The sequence below is a fragment of the Elephas maximus genome, chromosome 3 (assembly GCF_024166365.1).
Source record: "Elephas maximus indicus isolate mEleMax1 chromosome 3, mEleMax1 primary haplotype, whole genome shotgun sequence".
In the NCBI taxonomy this organism is placed as follows: Eukaryota; Metazoa; Chordata; class Mammalia; order Proboscidea; family Elephantidae; genus Elephas; species Elephas maximus.
Window position 1 is genome coordinate 89,596,542 of NC_064821.1, and position 21,486 is coordinate 89,618,027.

General features: G+C 44.9%; 1 pseudogene; it reads right to left on the reverse strand.

Moving 5' to 3' along the window:
- Positions 1-1,832: 1,832 nt before the first annotated feature.
- Positions 1,833-17,109, reverse strand: LOC126071727 (cytochrome P450 4A11-like; annotated as a pseudogene).
- Positions 17,110-21,486: the final 4,377 nt, after the last annotated feature.

Genomic DNA, 21,486 nt, shown 5'->3' on the forward strand with positions numbered 1-21,486 from the left:
GAGATCTACCTGGGGCAGCCAGTGCCTTGGGCTAGAAATGAGGGAAGAGGTCTGTGCCCATGATCAGCAGAAGGCAAAACCCTGGAGCTGAGAGAATATAGTGGAAGCAGGAATAATTGGCCCAAGGAGTCTGGCAGGCTTACAAAGGGGGGCTGGTGTGGGGAACTGGGATCATGCTCAGTAAGACCAGCACCCAGGTGATCACCAAGTGTTATAAAGTTGAAGAAGCCCCTCCTTCACAAGTGAGGCAGTAGGCTGAGGTACAGGTAACTGCTGTGAGACTGTTCTGTGGTGAAGAGGAAGGGGCTGTTAACTGCTGGGGTCTGACATCCTCACCCCACAGCCCACCCCATTTGTCCACCTGAGCAGGTCCCTGCTGAGCTACCACCCATTCCTTGAGGCTTCTGATGAACATGCAGATCTTTTCGTGCTGAGAAGCACTGACAGGTGCATGGCAACATTGCAGATATCCCAAACATTTCTGGGCTGTGAAGTGCTGGTTCTCCAAGGTCCTCATGCTGGACCAGGATTGTAAGGTCTTCTGCTAAGAGCAAGGTGGGCTCTAGATGGTTGATGCTATAAAATCTAGTGTGAGAAATACCGAACCCCTGAGTAGAATAGGGGCAGGGTCCCTTACCTGACACAGGCAAGCTCTCCACCAATGCACCTGAAGAAGGGCCCCGTCTCTAAACCTAGCTAGCATGGAGCCTTCAGGAGCGTGGCAAGGTGTGAGCACCACAGACCAACAGAGCGGGGCCTGCATGAAGGGGGTGGGAGGGATCAGGTTGGGCTAGGGTCAGCTTTAGGGAGCACACAGTATCCTGGGCATTGTAAAGGGAATTTTAACTCCCTTCTACTTCCTCAGAAGGGATTTCTCTCATCTGTCTCTCCCCACCCCCGCCCCCCCCCCACCCCACTTTTCCTGTCATCCACCTCCATCCCCAGGAGAACAGATACTATGTGAAGCACTGTGAACTTTAGTCTAGTTCATATTGGTGGTGGGAGTTGGGAAAGAAGTACTGAGTTGTGTGAATGACATTTGGGTAGAGGGTAATATTCAGCTATGACAGACCAGATGACGATCATATGGGTACTGTAGTAGGATAAATAATGGCCTCCAAATGTCATTACTCAAATCCCCAGAAACTGTGAATATTTTACATGACAAAAAAATAATTACATTGAGGATTTTGAGATTGGGAGACTATCCTAGATTATCTGAGTGGGACCAATAGTCACAAGATCTTTAAAAGAGAGGAGGCAATATGAAGACAGAAGCAGAGAAAGATTTGAAGATGCTGCTGGCTCTGAAAATGGAGGAAGGAGCCATGAGTGAAGGATGCAAGGTGAGCAGGAAAAGAAGCTGGAAAAGGCCAGGAAAAGTTCTCCTCTACAGCCTCTGGAGGGAGACTGGCCTGGTACCACTGTGATTTTTGTCTGGTAGAACCTGCGCTGGGCTCTGACATTCAGAACTGTAAGAGAATAAAATTGTGTTGTTTTAAGCCACCAAATTAGTGGTAATTTGTTATAGCAGGAATAGGAAGCTCATACAGAGACAGACAAGCTGGTACAAGAATGTAGACCTACAGGTGGGCAGACGAGCTGAAGGGCAGATCAAGTGTTAGTTGGCCACTTTGAAGTATAGGTGGGTAGAGAAAGGTAGACAGAAAAACAGGGAGGGAACCTGGAGGAAGGTTGCCAGAGAGGAAGACAGAATTTCTGGTGGACAGGAGGCAAGAGATCAGGCAGGTTCCAGATAGAAAGCCTGGGGATGGGCAGATAGGGGACAGAGCCAAATAGATGGTATAAGCCTGCCCTTGTCCCCATCCAGGTTAGAGGAACTTCTTCAGGTGCAGGTGGATCCCATTCCTGGATTTCAGTATAACTCCCGACATGGGGTAGGGGACCTGGGTTCCGGTGAGAGCTCAAAGTGGAGCAGGGTCAGGGCCACGGCCACCTTCAGCTCATTCATGGCAAACTGCTTCCCAATGCAGTTTCTGGGCCAGGGTGAGACAGCCAAGGAGAATCGGCCTGAGGCCCAGTTCTGAGCTGGGCAGGCATTGGCCACTTTGTGCCCCTCTGAACTGGACATTTAGGGTTCTCCTTGATGGAGCTTAGCCCCTAGTCCTCTCCTTACAGGTCACACACATCTCTACTCCCAAGCCTTGGTCACAGTCTTCCCCTGACCTTTGACAAATCTGACGACTCTTCAAAGCTTAGCTCTTAACTTCTCCTGCACCTGGGAACATTTCTCTTTCTGAGGTCCCTCAGCAAATACAGGTCTGAGTCCTGTAACTGAATTTTTTCCTATTCTGTGCTGAGCCTTGCCACGGGGAAGACAGGGGTTTTGGGGCTTAGAATAGGCTATTAACCTGGTTTGTAATGGTGGGATGGGTGGTGGAGAAGGAGAAGTTTTGCTAATGAGGGAACATTTGATCTGAGCTTTGAAGGACATGTAGGTGTTCTCTAATAGGGAAAGCCAACCTAGGCAAAGAGAGGAACATGAAGAAATGGCAGAGGTACAAGCGTGAGCATCTAACAGCCTTTCTAAGCTGGGTTCTCAGAGAGCATTAAGCTCTATAGATTATTATTTGAGTGACCAAATCCTTAATTCTGAGGAAGGTACAGCCAGACATTCCAGAGGCAGAAGAGAGAAGTTAATTCATTACATTTAATGAATATCTTAGACTGTCAGGGCTTAATTCTCTCACGGAATATGGTTGAGAAGGACTGGGCTAGATATTATTATGGAGTCATTTAAGGTTTGCACAGAAGCTTCTCTTTCCCTCCAGGCCACCCCAGCTGTGGTGTAAGGGCAAGTCTTCTCTGTGGTAAATCCTACCTGGCACATGTAGGGGCTCAGTTATGTTTGCTGAATGAGTGAGCGAATATTTGGAGGGAAAGGAATAATAGATCTGATCTTAGAAGAAAGGTATGTGTTAAGAAGGAGCTTGAAATCCTCTGTTAGGAGAAGGCCAGTGCTCTAAGCTTCAGAGTCTAACCAAATGAATCTCTTCAAAAATTGAACATTGGTTTTTTCACTCACTGCACAAACAGTGACTTTTCCCACAGTGTGGAGGATACTGTTCCGTTCACTGGAGGGGCAGGGTGAGCCACGCTCTCAGGACCTAACCATTTAGGGGGATGTTGGCTTGCCAATAGAGGCAGGGCAGGTTAGAGTGGTTTGGGGAAGTCAGAAGGGTAATAGTGAAGCTTTCTGGAAAGGAAGATCATGTAGGGAACTCCCCTCCTCTCCCTGTTACACCATCAGACTTCTGATTAATAGTCCAGACTCCTGCCCCCTCATCTCCTTACTCAACTAGCTTCTGTAGTCTTCATAACTATTCCAGAAATGTCCCTTCCTTGACATCCCTCAGTCTCCTTACCTGGATTTTTCTGGTCTTCCTGCTCTGTCTCCCTCCACACTGTAGCCATAGCCCAGCTCAGGCTCTCCTGTGCTCCTTGTGGCAGGTGGAGCATCCAAATACCTCCACTGCCATTTAAACCCCTGTATCAGTGGGAGCCTCACCCAGCTTTACCTGTCCAGCTCCAATCCTGGCTCAAGCTCCTGTCCTTGAGGTCACTGAGAATGCCCTTCCCCTCCTCTGCCTGCCCATAACCTTGAGCCTCTGTTGCAATGAACAGCCTTCCTGCACCCCCTATTCTAGGTGTCTCTCTCCATTTTCTGGCCCCTAAGTCACCATTAAGGGAAACCCTGGTGGCGTAGTGGTTAAGTGCTACGGCTGCTAACCAAGAGGTTGGCAGTTTGAATCCTCCAGGTGCTCCTTGGAAACTCTATGGTGCAGTTCTACTCCATCCCATAGGGTCACTATGAATCAGAATTGACTTGACGGCAGTGGGTTTTTTTTTAAGTCACCATTTAAAAAAAAGAAATTGCTGTTGATTTGATACCGACTCACAGTGACTCTATAGGACAGAGTGGAGCTGCCCCATGGTATTACCAAGGAAAGGCTGGTAGGTTCAAACTGCTGACCTTTTGGTTAGCAGCCAAGCTCTTAACCACTGTGCCACCAGGGCTCCAAGTCATCATTAGTGTTTCATTTAAAGACACATCCTAGTCCAGTTCTTAGGGCAGTGCCAGGAACGTTAAAAAACTCCTCAATAAGTGAAAGAGTGGATGAACAAATTAATGATGTCTTTTTTTACCTACAGCTATTTCTGTACATTTCTGTCCTCGGCTGAAAACTCTTGGAGGTTCAGACAGTATTTTTCATGTGTGTTACCATCTCCTAAAATGAGACTTGTCACACAGTGTATACGCTTAATAAATGCTTTTAAAATTGAGTTAAAATAATTGATTTGAGTGAAATAAAGTAAAATGGGATCAAGTCAAATCAAATCAAATCAATTAAGATATTAGTTCTGACCTTATAATTCAGTACCCAAGTCTCTACTGCCTTGCAGTGGCAGCAGCATGGTTTCCAGCCAGTCTTTAGAAGGGGACGTGAGTTCAGGGGAAATTAAATCCTGGAAAACCATTTGCGCGAGGACAATGTGCTTAAGACCCAATACCTGAAATATGACTCACCCATTTGAAGAATTCATGGAATTATGGACTCATCAAAACCTTTCTCTGCTAAACACTTAAAAAGTTTATGGCGATTTGTATTTCAGAGGATGATTTCAGCAGTCTTTGAGGACTGTCACAGCAACCATTTCAAAGTGTCTTTGTCTCAACTGAATAGCCATTTCAAGTGTGTTTTATAAGTTACACACCAGGAATCTTTCAAATTCTAAATTTCATATACAATATTGTGGATATTCTGTTAAAAACAGTTTATTGTCCTCATTTTTTTTTCTTTCTTTCTCTATTCTTTTCTTAATTTCTTTCATTTTTTCTCTTTCTTTTTTTTTTCCCTCCAGCTTTGAACTATGTGGACCCTACGGAGCCCTGGTGGTGAAATGGTTAAGAACTCGGCTACTAACCAAAAGGTCAGCAGTTCAAATCCATCAGCTGCTCCTTGCAAACCCTATGGAGAAATTCTACTCTGTTGTATAGGGTTGCTACAGTTGGAATCGAATGGATGGCGATAGGTAATTTTAATTTATGGTGTATAAATTGTACTTCATGTGACAAACTTTACCAACTGATAATGTTGTCATGGGAACGTGAGCATTAATAGGTAGTGAACATTTTTATTGGAGTAGACCCTGAAATAGAAAAGACAAATTGGTGTAACAATTCCTACAGAAGGCAATCATAGCCTTTCAAGTATGTGGGTTGAACCCTTGAGACATGCAAGGCATCTGGAATTAGAAACTCAGGCAAAATGCAGGTGTCATGCAGTGGGAAGGCAGAGTATTGAATTAAGTAGGAAAGGCAATGGCTCAATTAAAAATGATTAGGAAGAGAGAAATCCACTCTTAAAAATTCTCACAATTAATAGCACAACATCAGAAATTTAAAAGGCACAAGATAGTCTATCTGAAAAGTCAAAGTCAAAAAATGAGGAAAACACTACAATACACTAAACTTTGGAAAACCCACTCATGCTGAATGTTGGCTGTCATTGGGAAAGGGTAGTGGGAGCAACAACTCCATGGATTGCCTAAAAATCTGCCTTTCTTTTGTACAGATATACACACAAAGGACACATACACACAGTTCCTTTCCCCTTCACCCTCTCCAGGAAGCTTTCTTGTTTCCTCTCTGACTCCCCCACATCACCCTATCTTATCTTCTCTCTGAGGACCTGGGCACCTGTGTTCCACCTAGATGGCGAGGGCCTGAAAATGTGGCCTAGAAATGCAGATACTACCAGGCATACCTGTGGCTGCCACCTATGCACATAGGTGAACACCACCATTAGGGCACATGCCCAGTAACCACCCCATCACCAGACATAGGACAACTCACCTGGGTCCTCCTGAGAAAGGCAGGAAAGCATGGCTATGTTGAGTAGAGCCCAGCGCAAACCAGGAAGGATCAAACACCTGCAGAGAGAGCACAGGGCCAGGGAACCTAGGGGTCAGGCTCCTCCTTCCAACCCATGAGAGAGCAGGACTTCCAAAGGTGGGAGGTTGAGGAGGTATGAACTAGATAGATCAACCCATCTCTTCTTCCCAGGACTTCATACCTCTGGGTCTGGCCACCCTGCTGGGTTGTGGTGAAGTGCATAAATACTCAGGAAGACTCCGATTCAGAGACAGAGAGAAGACTGAAGGTGGCTCAGTGGTTAAGTGCTCAGCTGCTAAAGGACAGGTCAGTGGTTAGAATCCACTAGCTGCTCCACGGGAGAAAAATGTCTGCTTCAGCAAATATTTACAGCTTTTGAAAATATATGGGGCAGTTCTACTCTTTCCTAAAGTGTCACAATGAGTCAGAATAGCCTTGAAGGCTATGTGTTTCATAGTTCATGGAATCGCCGGGCGGTACAAACACTTAACGGGTTCAGCTGCTAACTGAAAGGTTGGAGGTTAAAGTCCACCCAGAGGTATCTCATGAAATAGGCCTAGTAGCCTACTTCTGAAAAACCAGCCATTGAAAACCCTATGGAGTACAGTTCTATTCTGACACTCATGGAGCGGCCATAATCAGGATCAACTTGCTGGCAACTGATGGTGGTGGTGGCTATAGTTCCTAGAAGTTAGTTGAGTGAGGATGGTGAAGTTCATACCTTTGGGTAAGAAGCGTCCATCAGGGAAGGTGATGGGCTTGCTGAACATTCTGCTAATGCTTGGCACAGGAGGGTAGAGTCACAGAGTCTCCCTGATGCACACGGTAGTATAGGGCATCTGGTCCAGGTGGTTCCTGAGACAAAGCCCAGACCAAGAGGTGGACAGGCCCAGGGACTTCTCCTCTAACAGAGAGGCAGGGACCTCCAACCTCTTGAGCACTCACCATGTGACAGAGGCTGCATCCCCCAGTAGGCTCTGGATCTCCTCCTGGCACCTCTGCTGATGTTTGGGGTGTGCAACCAGGGCATAGACGGTCCGGGAGATGCTGCTGGCTGTGGTGTCATGGCCTTCAAACATGAACGTGTCCAGTCTGCTCAAAGGTCCTCATCAGACAAGCTGCTCCCATTCTCCATCTGGGAGAAGCCACAGGGAGAATGTAGGGTTTGCCCCCAGGCCCAGTCTTTTGGGCAAAGCCTCAGGCCTCTTCCACACTCACCTTGGCACATAGGAGGATGTCCAGGAAATCCAAGTGTCTCTTCTTTCTGATCTCTTCTAGATCTCCCTCTTCCTGCATTCTAGCCTCCCTCATTCTGACGACTCGGTCTGTCCAAGGATAGTGGTTATTGGTAGAAGGTGAGGCTTTGGGCACAGCAGCCAAGGGTACCCACTGTAACACCATTGGCCCCATCTGGTATCAATCTGGGTGTCAGGCCTGACTGAGGTGGAGCTGGAGATGAGTGTGGGTCAGAGGTAAGAGCTCCAGCACTAGTGGATTGTAGGTCAGAATCCCCTTACTAGCAGAGCCCATGGAGCCTCTGCCTGAATGTTTCCTGGGATGAGGTCTCATCAACCATCACCAAACATTCTGACACATGTAAATGTCTGGCACAGTGCTTGGCACACAACATCTTGGTGAGCATCCTCTGTGTGATATAGATGTACCCACCCTGAGTGTGTGCCAGGTCCTGCAGGGGCACCAGGGTCTAGCTCTGCCAGAGTTGTCAGGGCAGGTTCCTTTAGCCTGGGCCTTGGTGGAGATGGGGGGCTGCCTGTGAGGGTAACCTAAGACCTGTGTGCTGATGGGTAAGTTGGCAGGCACGGTGGGTCAAGAGGCCATCAGGAGTCAGCCTGTAGATGATGTCGTTCTGGTAAAAGACATTCCTCATACGGGAAACCACCAGGCTGCTCAGGTACCCAATGCTCTGAATGTAGGAGTGGGAGCTCCTGAAGGCAGAGGATGCAGAAGAGATTAAAGGTGAGAAAGGCCTCTGACCAAGTGGTGGAGTGGTGGTCTGGGCAGAGAGAGCTCCAAACAGTGGGGACAGGTACCATGGAGGCATCCATGTCTTCTAGTCTTACAGCCCTTGTGGTCCCCAGCCCTTGATAAGATGTCATGAGCACCCAGTCTTCAACTTATTTATCTGGATCCAGGCATAGAATCTTGCTTTTTGGGAGGTGAGCATCCAAGATGCCCCACCTGCCTCTCAGGTAAATCCACTGAAAGTTGTCAAGAACAAGTGTCATGATGATGAAGAGTCATTGCTGACTTGTCCAGCTGGAGGCTACCCTGGCGGCTGAGGGCACACTTCATGATGGTGTCCAGGGTCATCAGGGAGACATGCTCACAGACTTCCAGAAGTGAATTCTGGGTGATGAGTTTCTCCCACTTGTCCTGGGCAGGAAGGGGACCTTAACTTTACTCAAACTCTTCCGGATGGCCTGTGCTAAAAAGGCCATACTCTCCTTTCTGTCTCCTCAGATGTCCTGCTGGGAATTCCTCACTTTCTAAAGGAGAGGTATTGTGAACAAGTAAGACTGTAAAGCACATATTTGTGTACCGATACCTATTTCCTCACAGGTTTTTATCATAAATTAAATATATGCTCTCAGAAGAGTCTAAATCAAGTTTTGAATTATATGAAAAATTTTTGATGATAACCACCTTTTGGTTGACCAGAACAAATGTTTTTCAGGGGACTAAGAGCAGGGGGACTCACTGGTGTTCTGAGAGCTGAGGTAGAGGTGAAGGACAGGTAGCACCACAATTTTAGGGAGCAAATATGCCAAGACAAGAAAAAGTCTAAGGGGCAAGGAATAGAGGAGTCTTTTAAGGAAAGAACATCATGAATTTCAATTCCTTTTCATTCAGCATTTTTTTTTTCTTTACTGAGCCTAAGTTGGGTAACAAATCAGAATCCCAATGGGAGGCTATGAGAATGTGTACTCAGTGTATATTTTGATCCATGGAACGGTTCCAATCTATTCAGAAACCCCGTGCTGAGACGAGAGCATCTGAGAAATATCTTGGAAAATCATCCCTGCCACTGAAGCTAGCTTCACTCAGGCCAGACAGGGTCAGCTTTTCCTGCTGGCCAATGGGCATTAACCATTCCATAGCTCATGGTGCTGAAGACACAGAGGTGGGAATAGGTGGGCCCTTTTATAGACCATAATCCTCTCTTCCTTGTCAGACGAGCAAAGTATAGATTCAAGTCGGTGGCTGGGTTCTTACCCATCACATCTAATTTGGGGAACAGTGGTCTAACAGTAGTGGTCTGAGACTCTGTTTTTTCTTAAATCCTGGAGGAGGTTTCAGTCAATCAGGAGAGGAATTTATTTATACCTATGGGTAGGAATCTATTTGATGGCAATGGGTTTGTTTTTTGACTTTTAGTATGAGAAGGAAGGCTTTTTCTAAGTGCTGGATAGCAAGCATATTTGGGCATATGTACAAGTGTGTGTAGGAGTGCATGCCTGTCCATAACAGCCAGGTATGTCTTGATGTGTCTAAATATGTATGTATGTGAGTCAGTGAGTGTGCCCGAACCCGTGTCTCTGCATGGCAGTCAGCACATGTGTGTTGGAGTGTGGGACTCACTTTAGGTTGGGTGATAGGGCATGCAACAGTCTGTAAGAACACAAGGTCCTGGCCTTACAAGTTATCAAAGTGACTGACAATAGATATGTGTACTAACAGGGGTTGATCTGTATGTGTGGATTTGAGAAAGTCATTGTATATGGCTGTGTCTGATGAAAGTCCCTTGGGACACATTTGTTTGAGAGTGGATTGTATGAGTGTATACCATGAGTGAGTGTGGGAATCTGTGAGTGAGGGAGTGTGTGAAAGTAAGAGAGACAGAGATTTACCAGCATCACTCGGACAGAGTCAGCCATGAGCTCACGTAGGGCTTCAGGATGTTGAAGTGGAAGGCTGGAGTCAGCATCCTCTGGTGCTGGAGCCACGTCTGCCCATTCAACAGAAGCAAACTGTATCCTGGTCCAGAGATAGGTATGTGTCTATGTGTTGGGAAGACAGGATCAGAGGGACTATTGGAGACAAGTTTGAGGGATCAAGGTTGGCTTGGGGGAAGAAACCCAGCTGAAGGCATATCATGGGCAAAGTCTGGAAAAGATTGGCACTTTTCAGGAATGTGAATTTCCAGTTTGGCTGGTACATAGGATGTGATTATAATAGCTGTGAGATAAAGGTTGAAAACAAGTTGAGAATAGGTCTTAAATAAGTGTCAGGCTCTGATGTTTGGAAAGAACTGAGAAGAGATGTGGAAGGAGCTGAGCTCTTGGAAGGCTCTCATCACCAAGAGGGTCTGATAGAAGAAGAGAGAGGAAGCTTGATTCAGGTACAGGTAGTCCCATACTTACGACATATTCAAGACATACCACTGCCTTTTTTTTTTTTTTTGTACATCTTATTGTTAGTAATATGTACAACACATAATGTTGTAGCATGTAATTCACTGATGTTGTAGCATGTAATTTGCTCATGCCACTCCCAAAGACAAATAAAGATACCGGTAATAAAAGCTAATAATAATGAAAACTAAAAAAAAAAAATGAGATATTTGATTTATGCCAGAGCCGACCGACAACAGGGTTGTTGGAACAGAACCCTGTCATAAGTTGGGGACTAACTGTATAGGAAAGGTGACAGTGGGTTTTGGGCCCCTATTCTCTGTGAGTCAAAAGGATCACTGGTGGCAAACCTAGCTGTTGAGTGGAACGATGTCCTAGTTTAAATGCGTGTACCAATCCAGGGAGCCAGGAATCTGTAGGCATCAATAGCCTTTGGGTCTGAAAGATAAGGGAGGGCATTAGGATGGGAGTAGATAAGGCAGCACCCAGGAGGTAGTTGTTGCCCAGATCATTAGCTGCCATCAGTTCTTGATGATTGTCAGCTGGAAATCTATACCAGTCTACCTCTCGCTTACCCCCAGCCCTGACTATCACTGTCCCAGTAGTCAGTGTGAGTCATGGAGACAGACTCAGTGTACCTCCAGCAGCAACCCATAGGCTGGGATGTGGAATTTGCCAGAAACATAGGCTACATTATCAGTGCCAAAAAGTAAGACAGAAGCCTTGTAGCTTTTCTAGAATTTGTGGTGGCTTTGCCATCCCATGACCCACAGCAGACAAAAATCAACAGACAGAAATGAGAGCAACTAGACCCCACTGTGGATTGGAAATTTGTCTTTCAGATATGGGACATTGAACATAACAGAGTATCTCAATTTGGAGGTAGGAAGATAGAAGGAAAAGAAAAAGGATTGAAGAAAAGAAAGAAGTAAGGGAGAGAGGGAGGGAGGAGTGAAGGGAGAGAGGAAGGAAATAAAAAATGAAAGGAGGGAGGGAGGAAGGCAAGGAGGGATGGAGTGAGAGAGGGGACAGAGGAGAAATCCAGCCTCACACAGAGATATTTTAAATGTCCAGTACTAAGAAATTATTGTTGTCATTAGGCTGGGTGTTAGGCTGGGAGCATGACTGGTAGAGTGTTTAGATACTGATGGTTGTACTATGCTCTCCTGGAATTTTACAGACCCAGGACATGTATCCAAGAGGAAAGAGCTGCTCCATCTGGATTTGGCTCTCACCTGATCTCCCCATAATCACCTTCATGTAGTCAGGGTCATAGACCAGTATGACAACCTTGCTCCCCACAGCCAGTGAGGACAGGCACATGGGAATTTCTCTACCAATTTCATCAACTGTTGCAGCTCCTGATCCTTCTGAAACTGTAACCAAGGGTAGAAACAAACCGATAAAAACTTTATTTTAGGTCCAGTACTTGGAGTATGGATGAAGCGTAGAATAGCCACAGAGTGGGTTGTTCTGGATCTGCTAGCAGAGATTAAGGATTTGGATCTCTTTCTAATGTCCTGTGGTAGACCCAATCAAAGCCAATTACAGTTTCATCTTTCATTTTTGGCTCATCGCAGTTATCTTGACAGACATCTCAGAATGTTTCCACATCAGTGAATGAGTGACTACATGAGTGAGTAGAAGGACGGATGGATGAATTTGGATGGATTCATCCATTTATTTGATAAATATTTATTGAGCACCTACTCTCTGTCAAGTATCACCCTGGAAGCAGGTGAACAAATAAAATCCTTGCTATCAGGGAGCTAAGGTTGTAGTGGGGGAGGCAGGCAATTCTGCCCTAAGTTAGGTGTCCTGCTTTAATTACATTATGAAGCTGCTTTGTGCTGCTAGATCATGTCCATCAGAGGAGCTTCTTTCTCCTTTGATCCAGCGCAGTTCTGGCCAGTCAGAACCTCTCATCATACCAGTTACCTTGGCTTTACCTCTAGGACTGCACAGGCCCGTAGGAGCCTGTAGGACTATGTTCCAGCACTGTGGAATGCCTCCTTTCTGATTGCTTAGTGTCCAGAACAGCCACCTGCCCCCAAATCCTGCCCCCTGGGCATTGCCATTGGTTCCCTTTGGAGAACCCAGGGAGTATAACCTGCATGCTGTCTGCTTATTCCCAACTTTGGACCACCTGGTGCCACCTGGCCTGCCAGTCTTCTTGCTGGGGCTTCTACAGGCTGGCTCCTGTTCCTCTCTGGCCAGAAAGGGTCAGTGCAGTTGTGGAGTAGATGGTGCCCAGGGTGGCAGTGGTAGTAACCTTGCAGGCAAATAACGGTCCTGCCCTGCTGGAGTGGCCACATGAGCCAGGCAGTGCTTTACCAGAGTTGTCCTCACTCAACTGCTTTTGGGAGCTGCAGGCCCAAAGGAGACATAGGGCAAGCACGTGGACAGGTAATAATGGGGCCACTACAGGTACTGGTCAGGTGTTATGGGCTCTGCTGACATAGCAGGCACACCTAGGATAGGAGGGAGGTCAGAGGGAAAGATGAGGTTTTGGGGGCTGTTTGGAGCTATTTGAACCCTGAAGTTGTGGGTTCCTCCTTCCATATTCCCTGTTGGATTTCACCCCTATTAATGAGTGAGTTTGTTAAACTTACCTAATGCTCATTTTTACAGGCATCGATGTTATTCTCATTTATACAAATCATAGTGAGTGTGACTGTTGCCCTTGCTGTGCCAGGCATCATCCTCAAATTATAATAAATCACTTGAGTAAACTAGAATTAGTGTTATCCCCCTTTTAGAGATGAGTAAACTGAGGCATAGACAGGGTATTTAAAGTTAAGCAGGAGAGCTGGGATGGGAACCTATGTAGCTTGGCAATAGAGCCTACATGCTTAGCTGCCATGCCTCGTCACCTGACATGTGTCCTGAAAGATTAGGTTTAACTTAATTATCTGTGGCATTTGAATTCATGAGTTAGCCAATAATACCCATACCTATTATCTTCAAGTCTATTCCAACACGTAGCAACGCTATAGGACACAGCAGACCTGCCCATAGGGTTTCTAAGGAACAGCTGGTGGATTTGAACTGTTGACCTTTCAGTTAGCAGCTGAGCTCTTAACCACTGTGCCACCAAGGCTCCTAGCTAATAATAGAAGTATTAAATAAACAAAAATCTCAGATGGTATTATAAGAACTGAATTTAAAAAAGAATTTTACTGTAATTGCTATTAAGTCAGCAGAAGCAGAGAGATTATTCAATATCACTAATATTTATGTTAACAAGAATTACCTAATTATTGAGTCTACAAACCTTATGGCCATTAGCGTAGAGGGCAAGTCACTGGAAGAATTTTCAGTGGTTTCTTATGTCAGATCATAGCTTAGAAAGGGGCAGCCTGGTCTGCTTCAGCCATGCCTGCTCAAGGACAGGAGGCAGCCCATGGCAGCCCCAGCAGGTGGACTGACCGGCCAGTGGGCACCAGAGAAGTCCAGAGAGGGAGCTGGGCAGAGAGAACACAGGTTAGCCCACTTGGGTCCAAGAAGAAAACCAATGGCTACTAGTGACAACTGCATCAAAAAAAAAACGAAAAAAACGTAATATCCCAAAATCGTCAAAAAATCTGGAAGTCATTAGCACCACAATTCTTATGAACAAACTGGGCTTTGAATATTTCCCTGTGGCCAAATTGAACAGTTTCTGTCTTTAGCTCCACTCTGTTCATAATTCCCCTGACTCCTTCATGGAGAAAAGAGAGACCTCAGCTGTCTGCAACCCTCACTTCCTCCTGACGTTTGTCTAGTCACAAGCCCTTGGTGAACTCCTCTCCATGTTCCTCCACCCTCCTTTCATGCCACACACTGGGGCTGAGCATCCCCTCTGAGCTGGGTTTAATGTTGGGCATTGGGGTACAGGGAGAACCCTGATATGCTCAATTCCAAGGTGCTCAAAGCCTAGGACTGTGGGAGGAGGAGAGCAGAGCATGCAAGTAAACAGACTCTGGTTAATGGCACAACTCAAAAGTCAAGAGCCTTCACCTGGGGACCATCCTAGAGCTCTTTCCTCTCATATTAGCCTGGAGTTGTCATGGTTTAATTAAGCAATAAAAATTTTGCATTCCACTAACCCCTCAGTCCTGGGCAAACCAAGACATTTGATCCTCTACACCTGACATCATCCTCTCCCTACCCAGCAGAATGAGCCTTTTCCTCTGCTCTGATATCTTCCTAGATTTCCTGTCTTCTCCTCCATAGTCTGTGAATTCCCAGGGCAGAGATTCCCTCAGACCAATTTGTGTGTTCTCAAGTGCACTCCGGCCCAGGTGGAGATCATATTATGAATTAAATTATGTCCCCTCAAAAGATATTGAAGTCCTAACCCCTTTAACTTGAATGTGACCCTGATTATGAGTGTTATTATTGTCAGGTGCAGTCCAGTCGGTTCTGACTCATGGCGACCCTATGTACAACAGAAAGAAACACAGCCTGGTCCTGTGCTACCCTCACAATCATTGTTATGCTTGAGCGCATTGTTGCAGCCACTGTGTCAATCCATCTTGTTAAGGGTCTTCCTCTTTTTCTCTGGCCCTCTACTTTACAAGCATTATGTCCTTCTCCGGGGACTGATCCCTCCTGATAACATGTCTAAAGTATATGAGACGTAGTCTTGCCATCCCTGCTTCTAAGGAGCATTCTGATTGTACTTCCTCCAAGACAGTTTGTTCATTCTTTTGGTAGTCCATGGTATATTCAGCATTCTTTGCCAACACTGCAATTCAAAGGCGTCAATTCTTCTTTGGCCTTCCTTATTCATTGTCCAGCTTTCATATGCATATGAGGTGATTGAAAATACCATGGTTTGGGTCAGGCACACTTTAGTCTTCAGGGTGGTATCTTTGCTTTTCAGCACTTTAAAGAGGTCCTTTATAGCAGATTTGCCCAGTGCAATGAATCATTTGATTTCCTGACTGCTGCTTCCTGGGTGTTGTTTGTTAATCCAAGTAAAATGAAATCCTTGACAACTTCAATCTTTTCTCCATTTATCATGATGTTACTTATTGGTCCAGTTGTGAGGATTTTTGTTTTCTTTATGTTGGGGTGTAATCCACACCGAAGGCTGTGGTCTTTGATTCTCATCCGTAAGTGCTTCAAGTCTTCTTTGCTTTCAGCGAGCAAGTTTGTGTCATCTGCATATTGCAGGTTGTTAAAGATTATGAATAGGGGTTATATTTTGTTATGTTAATGAGGCCATTCAAGAATACTAGTTGCCATATTGTCCCTTCTGGCCCTTGGTGATCCCATGTGTTGCAGAGTAGAACTAAGCTCCAAAGGATTTTCATGGCTATAGTTTTTCAGAAGAACACCATTCCTTTCCTCCAAAGCACCTCTGAGTAGGTTCATACTGGCAACTTTTCAGTTAGTATCCCAGTGCTTAACTGTTTGCACTGCCCAGGGACTCCTTACAAGAGTATGACGAGTTTTAAACTCAATCCCTTCTGAGGGTCTGTTACATAAAGGGAAAAGAGAGACGTACACACAGAGGGGGTGGACAGATGACAGGCAAAGATACACCTATGTTATGGATTGAATCGTATCCCCCAAAATTAAGTGTCATCCTGGCTAGGCCATGATTTCCTGTATGGTGTGGTTGTCCATCGTTTTGTGATCTGATGTGATTATCCTATGTGTTGTAAATTCTAACCTCTATGATGTTAATGAGACAGATTAGAAGTAATTATGTTAATGAGGCAGGGCTTAATCTACAGGATTAGGTTGTATCTTGAGTCAATTCTTTTGAGATATGAAAAAGAGAATCAAGCAGAGAGGAGAGAGATCTCTGACCACCAAGAAAGCAGTGCTGGGAGCAGAGCACATCCTTTGGACCTGGGGATCCTTGTGCAGAGAAGCTCCTAGACCAGGAGAGATTGATGACAAAGACCTTCCTGCAGAGCTGACACAGAGAGAAAGACTTCCCCTAGAGCTGGTGCCCTGAATTCAGTCTTCTAGCCTCCTAAACTGTGAGAAAACAAACTTCTGTTTGTTAAAGCCATCTACTTGTATATTTTATGTTATACCAGAACTAGATAACTAAGACAATCTACAAGCAGCCAAGGAAGGCTAAGAATGACCCAGAGCTAGAGAAGCTGAAACAGCCAAGAATCTTCCTCTGGAGCCCAGAGAGAGAGAAAAAAGACAAAGAGCTTCTAGATCTGCCAATGCCCTGAATTCAAAACTGTGGTACAATAAATTCCTGTTCTTTAAAGCCTCCCATTTGTAGTATTTTTTGTTATGGCAGCACTAGGTGACCACGACATAGGATAGAGTAACTGAGAACAGGTAAGGTCAGTGGTGCTGCTCAACCTGGAGAGGAAGAGACTCAGGAAAAAGGACCATTGTCCACCAGCTCTGCAGAGTGATTTGGACTGACCTTAGGTCTACACAAGAAGGAATATTTGAGATAGCTGAGCAAATCTAGGACAGGCTTCTTGTGAGACAGTAAGCTCCCTGTTGCTGGGAGTGAGAAGCTGACACCTGAGAGGTGAGCCGGGTTTACCTGGGGAGACAGGTGCTGGCTCATATAACAAGGCTTTGTCTAATGACTGCTTGACCTTGCTCCCAGCCCAGGCCCTCACTGTTATCCCTCTGTCCTCATCACCTTCCTACCTCCTTCTTGTGTCCGAAGATCCAGTGGGAGGGAGGCGACAGGAATTGCTGGAGGGCTTTGAGTAGCCACTGCCTGCGCAGGTAAAGCCGGGCTGCCTTGAGCATCAGCACAACCAGGCTGAGCAGGGAGGCCACTTGGAGGAGCCCAGAGATATAGCCCAGGGGTCTGGTGGGGCTTGGTGCAGAGACACTCATTGGCAGCTATTTCTGTATCACTGACATCCGCTGACCACACCTGACTTTCTTTAACTGCCCCTGCTAAAGTTCAGGGAGGACTGTCCCACCCACCTCTGGGAAGGGGGATTGGTAAGGGCAAAGCTTGTAGTTCAGCCTTTAGTATTGACTAACAGTGGAGGATCCACCTTGGGACAAAGTGGGAATAAAATTTTATCAGCTCACTGTGATAACGCATGTACAAACCCACTTTTCCCTGTTCAGTTTCCTCAACAGATACTTAATGAGCACCTACTATGTGCCAGCCAGTATGTTAGGTGCTGGGACAAGGCCGCAAGCAAAACAGTCATGATACTTGACTTCAGTGATTCACAGTCTAGTTTATCAAAGCTTTGGTAGACCTGTTGCTTTATTATTAACCCAATTTAAAAGGTTAGAAATTGAGAGTCAGAGAGATCAAGTGCTATTGCCAGAGTAAAACAGCTACTGAGAATCTGAGTAGGGATTAGAACTATCTCTGTTCAACTCCAATCCTGCCCACACCAGCTGCCTTTGAAATGTTCCCCAGCCTATCCCATTTCATGAGTCATTCCCGACTTGGAATGACTGTGCTGGGTAGACAGAGCACTGGACTTGGACTCAGGAGGCCCAAGCCCCAGGTCCAGCCTCACTGCTCATGAAGCCAGCAACCTAAAACTTCTGAAACTCATTATCTTCCTTTGTAGGGTAGGAAATCCTATGTAGGATTATTCATTCATTCATTCACTCCACAAATATTTCTTGAGCTCACAGTCTAGTGGGTAAAGGCAAAAAAATAAATTAGTGCACTAAAATACAATAAAAGCTGTACTGGAGGAATGTTAGGCAGGCTGGGACCACTCAGGGAAGGAGAAAAACAAACAAAGAATGGGGCTTGAAGGCTGAGGACTTCCCCCAAGTGAAGAGTGTTAGAAACAGGGACTGGCATTGGCAAAGCTGTGATGATCATATGTGAAAGAGCAAGCAATGGGGACATGTTAATCTTCACTTCTTCCTCTCTTTTTAATGATTAACTCCCCCATGGTCAATTCTAAGGCCTAAAATTCAGAAATTAAAACATTTCAAGAAGAATTCCTGGAAAGCAGTTCTCTGAGGGGCCCAATTTTCCTTCTGACCTGCCCCACACCCAGGTGTATTTTACACCTAACGCTCTTGTCCTTGTCCTTCCCAGTGCCAGGTAATTCATTACACAAGCAATGTGGCCAGGGATCTTTCCCCCATTAATCCTGGGCCTTTGTTAAGCTCCTAGGACGGCGGGTACATCCAGATGGTAGGGCAGAGGATATGTAATTACTTGCACACATCCACTGTGACCTGTCCAGCTTCCTCCAGCTCTCTGTCCTTCCTCTGATCCTCAATCTGCCCTCATCTCTGTAGTTTTCTCAGATCCCCCCTCTCCCTAGGCCCACAAAGGGACTTTGAAAACTGACTCTTTCTCTTACTTGGCTCATCACCTGCTTTTTACCCACAGCACTAGAGGTGGTAGTGGAAGGAGTTTAGCATTCAGAGTCACGGGATTAAATTCGTGTTGTGACTCCTTCCCCTTGCTGGGTCCTCTGTTTTATCCTTTGTTACTGGACTTGAAATTCTTGATGATATCTAAAACTTATTGTGTATTTACTATGTTCTAAGCACTGGGCAAATAACTTTACATGATGTTGATCATGACACCCTACAAAACAGCATTTTTTTTAAATTCTTATGCTACCGATGTGAAAACTAAGGCACAAAGATTTTATATGCTTACACCGGATCACCAAGTTGCTGAGTGGTGAATTTACTATTCAAACCCAAGCAGTCGGCTCCAGAGGCTTTGCTACTAACCCTTAAGATAATGGAGACAATGAAGTGGTTAAGCCTCTAGTCCATACATCGTAGCCCCCTTCTTTACAAGGGGCAACTTATGTTTGCTATGTTTAGTCAGGGTTTCCAAGTGAATTGTGGCAGGAGAATGTTTCAAATTATCAACTTCATGTATTGGTATAAATTCAGTATCCAGGACAACTCTTGTTAGAAATTGTTAATCAAATCTTATGGCTAAGAAGAGCAAAGTCATTGAAAATGATGTTTATGGAGAATTTTTAAGGATATGAGATAACTATAACAAAGTGATAGAAGCAGAATATAGAACTGTATATACACTATGAGCTCAATTCTTAGAAAAAAGGTCTTGATATCATCAAGATTCATGAACAAGTAAATCTCATTTGCATTCATTTGGTATCCAGACACCCCAAACGGACATTACTAGGGGGTTGCATCTAGGCCTTCTCTGTCTTTATGCTCCCATAACATCAAAAGAGACTGTGTCAACAGATGATGCCTAGTAAGTACTTAATGATTTGACAAATGAATGAGTGAGAGGAGGAGGGAAACTTCGTCTGGTTAGATCACTATCTTGAAGAGATTAAGTTCAATTTTGGGTGACTCATTTTAAAAATGAAATTAACCTTTTACTCCAGATTCTTCCTCCATCAGTTTAGAGGCAAAAGAAAGGCAGATGGTGAGCAGCCGACCCCCATTTCAGCAGCTTAGGCAGTTACTCCTGAGGGTCGATCACCCCAGCACTTCTTGTTTTCTAGATCTTAATAAAGTTGAGTTCGATGCTGATGTATTTTCCATATCTTGTTTACTTTTTCTCCTCTACAAGACTATCTCCCAGGGAGAGGCTTTTAAACCCAAATATTTTCTTGCTTTCCTCATCTGAGGGAAGACACAGCCTGTTGAGTTTCTCTTCTGCCAAGGGTGTTGTATTTTACCACTTCATACCTGGAATAAGAGGAAGAGGCTAATTCTGAGAAAGTGAAGTTTCCTTACCTCAGCACCTAGCACAGGGCCAGCACATAGTAGAGCCTCAAAACAGCAACAACAAAAATTTCTAATTTTTCAATGAATAAATATAGATAGTATGAATTTAAAATTACAGAAAAATATAGACTTCGAATGCTTAATGTATTGAGCATAGAGGTATACTGCCTGCAAAATTCTCTCCCAGCCTTGCCATTCAAATTCCGCCAACTCAACTTCATTTTCCATTAGTAATATGTTACCTATTCTGCATACTGAATACCTACCTTGGGCTTTAGAATGAGCAAGTAAAATCCCCACCTTCAGTCTGGCTCACATCCCACGCTTTCACACGTGTTATTGCCTCTGTTTGGGCTGCTCCAACCCTTTGGCCTGGTAAACCACTTACCTTCAACCTCAGCCCAAGCTATACATGCTGTAATGCAGCCTCAGTTCCTCCTCTGGAGCCTCAGTGTTCGCCTGGTGGGAATGGTTTACTCATGTAGACATTGCTCCCACCTACACTGTCAGGGCAGGAACCCTGTCTTCGTCCTGAAGCACTTCTTAGCTTTCCAAAGTGCAATCACAGCTATGCCTCAATTTACCAGGTGTCATTTAAATTTTTTTTTTTTAACAGACAAGGGAAACAAAGGCCCAGAGAGGTTAACTAACTTTCTCAAGGTAGCAAGAGTCAGAATCAGGACGTAAATATACTGTTTTGACTGTGGCCGGGAGAGGAGAAGTTGTTTCAGAGGCTTCCACTTGAACCTTCCCACGTGGCAGCTCCTACCATAGAATCAATGTGAAATTTCTGCCAACTACCAAGGCTATCCATTTCAATTACACATTTAGAAATGAGAGAAATGACCTCTAGGTTAGTCCAGAACCCAGTGAATCCACTGTGATCCAGAAATGGGCCATTACTCCATACATTTGTGGTCTCCATATTCCCTCATTGAAACAGGGGGCTATGATGATGCTTTGGGTTTCTGGGTATCAATGTCAGCAAAGACCTTGTGTACAATAGTCCCAGAAATATCTGAATATTTCTTTTTCTCAGTGTAAGTGGCCAAAGATCTATTTGGGAAAGGACTGAGGAGTCTTTATGGTATATACTTGCCATGGTATTGCAACATACTCCTTCCTTCTTTTCTTACTCCAGGGTACTCAGTCTCTGTTTCAGGCAATTGGCTCTGGGTCTGAAAACTGACATATCCTGAAAACCAGGCAAAGGAACATAACTTTTTTTTTCTTAAGCAAGACAATCATCCTCAATCTTCTGATCATCCATTCTTAATTTCTTTTTATACTAATTTTTTTATTTTGAAATGATTATAGATTCATAGGAAGTTGCAAAAAGAGTACAGAGAGGTCCTGTGTACCCATCACGCAGTGTTCCCTAATGATTACTTCTTACGTAACTATAGTACAATGCCAAAATCAGCAAATTAACTGAACAACTAGAACGGAAATAACGAGAATGCTGACACAATGTGAACGTAACCAATGTCATTGAATGGTATGTGTAGAAATTGTTGAACGGGAACTTCTTTTGCTATGTACACTTTGACC